Source organism: Stegodyphus dumicola, chromosome 3, assembly GCF_044657685.1.
Source record: "Stegodyphus dumicola isolate Sdum_Otavi_A_Nest chromosome 3, ASM4465768v1".
In the NCBI taxonomy this organism is placed as follows: domain Eukaryota; kingdom Metazoa; phylum Arthropoda; class Arachnida; order Araneae; family Eresidae; genus Stegodyphus; species Stegodyphus dumicola.
This window is the reverse complement of record NC_140770.1, coordinates 27,440,415-27,447,405: the sequence shown is the minus strand read 5'-3', so window position 1 is coordinate 27,447,405 and position 6,991 is coordinate 27,440,415. Positions and strand designations below refer to the sequence as shown.

General features: G+C 33.1%; 1 long non-coding RNA gene across 1 annotated transcript; it reads right to left on the bottom strand.

Annotated features, from left to right (window-relative positions):
* Window positions 1–441: 441 nt before the first annotated feature.
* LOC118191436 (uncharacterized) lies at window positions 442–6,779 on the bottom strand. The gene is made up of 2 exons (XR_004758593.2): window positions 6,636–6,779; window positions 442–834 (listed from the first exon to the last, which is right to left on the bottom strand). It is a non-coding gene; the product is annotated as an uncharacterized LOC118191436 (long non-coding RNA).
* Window positions 6,780–6,991: the final 212 nt, after the last annotated feature.

The following is a 6,991-nucleotide window of genomic DNA, read 5'->3' as shown; positions in this document are numbered from 1 at the left end:
GTTATAATATGAACGAAATATAGTACTGTTAAGTGAAGCTAGCGCCAGAGTGTCGCTATGGTAAACAAATAGAGTGAATTTTAAAGAATGCATTTATTCTATTGTGGTTTGTGCGCTGTCGGCGAAGTGGATTTAATTCAATCCAATAAATTTAATTGAAATGCAAGAAGAAATGCGTATAATTTAATATTCCGTACAAGGAAGTCATGTGGTGTACACATCAGATTTTTTTATAAAAATCGTTATATGAAAAAAATTTTTTTTTTTTTTTTTTTTCATTTTAATAAAAACTGATTTAGAATGAAGACAAAAATATATATACTGAATTCAAAACGCACTTGTTTCTTCAATATGCTTTAAAGGTTAAATTAAAAAAATATTACTTAAAATATGGATAATGTATAAAGGCTGAAGTTTAGCTGGAATTATCATAAATAAAAATTAATTTTTACATAAAACGTTTATTTCTTCTTTTTTCACTAAAAGGTATGAGTTACAGTATATACATATTTCACCTGGCAGTGAAATGATTCGCTTACAGTATTATATGTACACATTTCATTTATGAGGTGATGACTTTTTTACACATTGGCAGTACTTCTTCGAATGGAGACTGGAAAATAGGGGTGACTTCACCCACAATGGTGATGATGCTCTTGGAAAAGCTTAGCAATAAGCCCAGCAACCATGAGCTGCTCGAGACCATTTCCACTGTTGCCTCGATGCTTCATCATCATGGCACAAGTCTCTTGTACCAGTATGGATCCCAAGATGAGGAATACCAATGCGAAACAGATGAGTTTCATGCCAGGAGCCATAGTTAGACGATTAGATCTAAAATGAGAAATTAGACTTCATAATGAAAAAGAAACGAATGTACCCGTTAATTATTTTCGTCTGATTTATCACAATTGAAGTGAAAATTGAAAAGAAATGGAGGTCCATATACAAATGTGTAATTCAGCATTACCTTACTGTAAGTTAAATTACTGTAGAACTCAAATTTTTTATAACCATATTAAAAATATTCTAAGACGTCTCCCTTGGACAACGGTATTTATTCGGGTGTTTTCCCCTGTCCTTGGGTATATTCCACACAAGCGTTTCAGCACGAGGTTCCGTAATTTTTCTCTTCCACAAGACATTCAGAAAAGGCAGCTCCCTGGAATTTCAAAATGGGTTCGTCCACTTAACGACTGTTTTCGTCTTATTAATTTGGCGCTTCAAATTTGGGTCCACGGTCTCTGATTGATGAAGATATAATAATAACGAGTTTAAATAATAGGAGATATCTAGTTTTCTTGAAGGTTTTAAAGACCATTACACGGGAAGAGATTGAGAAACAGTTACACTTAGTGCGATGCTTTTATCTTTTTAATTATAATAATATTTCCATCACATGAAATAATAGTAAATATGATTTAATACTTTGATTTCAAATATTAATGAAAAGTTCATTGCATGAAAGAAATACCAGTAGATCATTTATTGCATTTGACTGATTTTGGTGTGGTTTATTTGATTACTGCAAAGCACTCGACAGCTATCTGTTTAAAAGGAGAGATACTTTCGTGATGGGCATACTAAGGGAAACTTACTGGTGTACATATTACACATGGGAAAACCCACGAAAGCGTCCGTGGAGCAAATCTGTAATTGGTTTGCCAATCGGTTTGTCGGGATTCGAGTCCTGGATCGAAATACCAGCGTTCAGCATTTTTGGTGCGTCGTTGGTGCGCCTGCATTTGACTGAATTACTCAAATTCAAGACACTATTTAAACTGCTAAGCCACCAGCGGCCCAGCCATAAAGTCTCAGAACACTGTTAGTTCGGTCCGAGGTTCGAATCCCGCGATCGGGCTGGCTGCATGGGCGTTTTCATAGATTTTCACATCTGTAACATGTTAATACGAGCCAGTCTCCCTTAGAAAGGCATCCCACCCTTCCGTGTAGTGCCTTAGGGCAGAGCATCATCATCATAATAATAATTAAATTGCTGTATTTATGGCTGCATGTCAAAGGCAACCTCATATATCTGAAGAAATCGCCCTTTGTCCGCCACATCACATGCAAACTGTATGAAATCAAATTTGCTAAAGATTGGTAAAAAAAGCTTGCAAATGTTACAAGGTATATGTCCTAAAAATACAATAATTTCTCATATTCAACAGCTTTTTCAAAAAGTATATGAGAAGAAGTATATTTTTCAAAAGGTATGAGAAGTTTCCCATGAAATCTTTATAATTCAAGAAAACAGTAAACATACCATTCTATTGTAATTAATGAAAATAGTAAACATTCCGTTATTATTTCTCCAAACTGTAAGTAACGCAAACCGCTTTGTTGATATATATAAATAAAAAATCCAAAAAAAAAAATTAAAACTTCATCTCATGTCTGCTTTCTAATTGTCTGCAGAAGATTAAGCCTTAAGTGTAGTATTCAATACTTTGACCAGACCATATTGAAAACGGTAACTAAGTTAGGAGTAACCAATTAGCAGCTAAGTGAGTTAATAACGGTTAAAGAAAACGGTTAATAACAATTAATAAGTTACAGATAATTAACAGCAGTTACATTAAGTTAATTAAAGTTAAGTAAGTTAACTGTTAATTAGAAATGATAAAAAAATAAGATTAACACGGTTGATAAGTTAGATATAAACGGTAAAAAATAACTTTTATGTATTACAAAAGCTTTTATATTTCAAGGTAAACGGTAAGTAATAACTTTTGTCTATTATAGAAGCATGTTCGTTAATGTCAAGGTTACGGGGACTGCCACTTCTGTATCCCTAAATGAGGATTTTGACTGATTTCAAAACTACATCCTTTTACTAAGGCAGTCTACTAGAACGTCTTAAATGATTATCTTCGTCTTTCCCTAATTTTTCCGATCTTAAATGCATGAGCGAACAAAACATGAAAGAAAACTAACGAAAACTTTTGCAATTAATTAATTGAAATTAATTAACTCATAAAAAATATTAATTTTTTATTCTATATGATACCTTACTCAGCGTTATCTTTACATCGATTAGTACAGAAAATAATTTACAGACTAATAATAATTTTGTGATGCTGCAAGCAAAAATTCGAAGAGAGTATGTTTTAGTTTGTTATCTTTCTTTAAAAGAATTGGTAAATTAATTTGTTTTTCAGCTTAAGTTAAAATGTTTCTTTTAATGTAAACTGCATTTGCGAAAGAAATTAATATCAGGCATGCAATTTTTAATAATTTTTAAACCTTAAAATAATTTTATGTGCAATCCCACGCAAAATCAAAGCAAAAAATTCTTAGTATTTTTCGTAATTTAAAGAAATGTTGTTGCATTTGCAGACGACAATGTACATACTAAACTGAATTTTTGGATTTTAAACTGAAGACTGTTCTAATGCATAAAATGTTGTCAAAAATATAAAATAAATTAAGTTTTCTTCTGGTGTATAGTATATTAGTACATAATTAATTACTAAGGAAATCAGTTAGAATAAAATATGCCTGGTGAACTGTGCTTTAACGGTTAGAGTTCTGGAGTAAATTTATTAAGCTTGCACGTTTTGTTATTCGTTTATCAATTTTATATGTTTTTCCTTTGAGGTTTGGCAACACCAATTTTTAGTTGCACAGAAACAAACTGCGTGTAGTTTTGTTTACAACTATTAGTTTACGGTCAGTTTAACATGGGGTGCAAAAAAAAAAAAAAGTTTTCAATATATTTTACTATTTTGTTTTCATTAAATGCGAGAAAGCTGCTCAATCTGACAAAGAGATATGTGAAGATTATGGTGTTGATTGCTTAACATAACACATGTATCGGAATAGGTATAAAAACACCTTTCTGGATATATTTCACTTGAGGATCGTCAAAGTTCTGGCCGACCTTCTGAAGTTCATGGTGATAAAATTAAATCCACAATTGAATCTAATCGTCATATTACTGTGTGACAGATTGCAAAATAGTTAAATAAATCACACACAACAATTGAAAATCACATAAGATGTCTTGGACTCGTTAAGAAGCTCGATATTTGGGTTCCACATGAACTGAAAGAAATCCACTTAACACATCGAATCAATATTTGCAATACGCATTTCCAGAGTAATGTAGTCGACCCTTTTTTGAAAGAAATTATCATTGGCGCTGAAAAATGGATGGTCTACAATAATATATCGAAAACGTTCATGGTCCAAGAGTGATGAATCAGCGCAAATCATATATAACGCTAAATTGTATCAGAAACAGATTATGCTGTCAGTTTGGTGGGAATACAGGCGTTGTGTATTTTGAGTTGCTTCTCAGCAAATAAACGATCAACTTAGGTGTTTACTGCGAACAACTTATGAAACTGGAGCAAGCAATCAAAGGAAAAAGGCCGAAATTGGCAAATAACCTAGGAATTGTGTTCCACCACAGCAGTGATAAGCCTCACTCGTTTTTAGCAGCAGGTACGAAATTATTAGAGCTTGGCTGGGATGGGATGTCGCATCCTCCATATAGCCCCTAACTGGCACCAATTGAATTTTCATTTATAATGTTTACAAAACATCCTAAATAGTAAACATTTCAGTACTAACGATGACTTCAAATAGTACTTGGTTGAAGTTTTCGCTGATAAAGACCAGAAGTTCTGTTAGCTCGCATTTATGAAGGAACAAGAAAGACGGCAAATGGTCATCGAACAAATTGAAATATTTTTGACTGATTAAAGTTTATTTTTTTCATAGAAAAAATCGAGTTTTATTTCACACTAAATAACCGATATTATTTTTTTATGCTAATCCAATAATTTATTCCGAAAATGTATATAATTTAATTTTAAGAAATGGTAATACTTAGCCCTAAAAACATTCGATAGCTCAATTTTTGAATTTTGTTTTTACAAGAGTTAAAGTTTGGGTTTAATGCTTCTGATTTTATTTTTCTTATTAAAACTGAATATAAAAGGCAGTAAAATTAATGTGTCAGATAAATAAATCAAATTCTTCACTGCACTTAAGTAACATGTTTCTTTCTATTTTTGAAATTTTAAAATGAGTTTTAACCTTTCAAAAGTTTCGAATCTGCTACAAATACCTCTTCCATACACTCTTGTTCATTTTTCATCTGGATACCACATTCATTCGTTAAGGGCCCACAAGCGGCCGAGCGGTAAAGTCGCTGAACACTGGTAGTTCGGTCCGAGGTTCGAATCCCGCGAACGGGCTGGCTGCATGGGCGTTTTCGTGGTTTTCCCCATGTGTAACGTGTATACGAGACAGTTTCCCTTAGAAAGTCCTCCACGAAAGGCATCCCTCTCCTTAGGCAGATAGCCCTAGTGTGCTTTGCCAGAATTATATACACCACACCACACCATTCGTTAAGAGTGTTACCAAATGAACGCTTTTTATTTCATATACATTCTCATTTTTAAGTTTAAATCCTTATTTATTAAATAATAGGATATTTTCATGCAGTGAAATTAATATTCTTCGGAAACTAATAAAAATATCTTGCTAACGATAACGTTCCTACCAGACTTCTTTAAACTGCACAGGAAAAAGGTTTTTTTAAGACTATGAATAGGTTTGGTTTAGTTTATCATGACAAACACACTAAAGATTTCTATCTAAGGGGAGGGAGACCTTCGCGAAGGACTTTCTACGGGGAAATTGGTTCGTATACGTATCACATGGGGAAATATATGCAAAAATCCATGCAGCCAACCGGTTTGCCTGGCTTTGAACCCGGGTCAAAACTACCAGTGTTCAGCGATTTTACCGCTCTGTCGCTAGTAGGCCTAGTTATCAATAGGAAAACGCGTTAAACATCTATAACAGAACTGTTTAATTTTGCAATGTATCAAAAAGTTTTGCTTGTTTAAGAATTCCTCAAAACCATTTATATTTAAGAAAGTTAAAGACTTTATAAAGTCATTAGGTATTGGGAAGCAGGAGGCTGGAAAATGCGCAGTGTCTTTGCTTTGTTTTGAACTCTGGACCTTCCGATTCTAGCTGGACCTGCTTTCCAATTATACCACAAAGGCATGAGTTAAGAAGGGAGTAAAAACCCTTGCAGGTTTCTTATTTAATTAAGTCCATATGAATGGAAAGGATTTTTGAAGTAAGGAAAATTACATTTTTTCATGGCATCATAATTTGTGTCAGTTATTAGTGACATACTTTTTGTGTTTATTTCAGTTAAATAATCTAATAATCAAGAAGAATACATTAACTTATTTAGATTATGACAAAGCATGCGAAGGTAAACCACGTCTAAAGGCAGAGAAAACGTCTTGGAGGACGTTAAAGAAAAGGCCAGTTCATATTCAAGTTAGACAAGAGAAAGATATGAAGAAACCCTATACTGCTAGCCTAATTACCAGGATTTGAAGTCGAGTCAAAATACCAGTATCCAGTTGTTTTGTAGCTCGACCGGTGGTTAACAGTCTAAAACGGAAAAATTGCATTTGTGAATATTTTTAAAACTTAATTTTACTCCAAGGTAAATGGTAACTAATACCAAATTATCCTATCTAGTTTATAAAGTGACTATACAGCCGTGATTTTTGTAGTAATTTTTAAAATGTTCCTTAAATTCGTACATTATTACAAATAGATCAGTTAAAATTTTTAAACTTTTACAAATATATTACCTGTGCTAAAGCAGACTGTTAGAAGAGCTGTAAGAGCGGTAGGTTTCAAGTGTTGACATGAACGAAATATTTTCCTTTTTATACTGTTTTGGAAAAGTGTTTTTTAGGCCTTGTTCTAAAAACCTGGAGGAAGAAAGAAACAAAAAAGAACTGAAAATAATACCAGAAATTAGAAATCCATCCGGAATTCATTAGAGATTATTTTCTCTGTTTGATACCAACCTCATCCTGAGTGTTCTAGCATTTTGATACCGCGTAAGGAAACATAATTTCAATGTTAACCGCAGTTAAAGGGAACTTTCCATTTCCTTCCTCGTTGTCCGTTAAGAGCAAGTTGTTGATTTTGGAGGATAAGG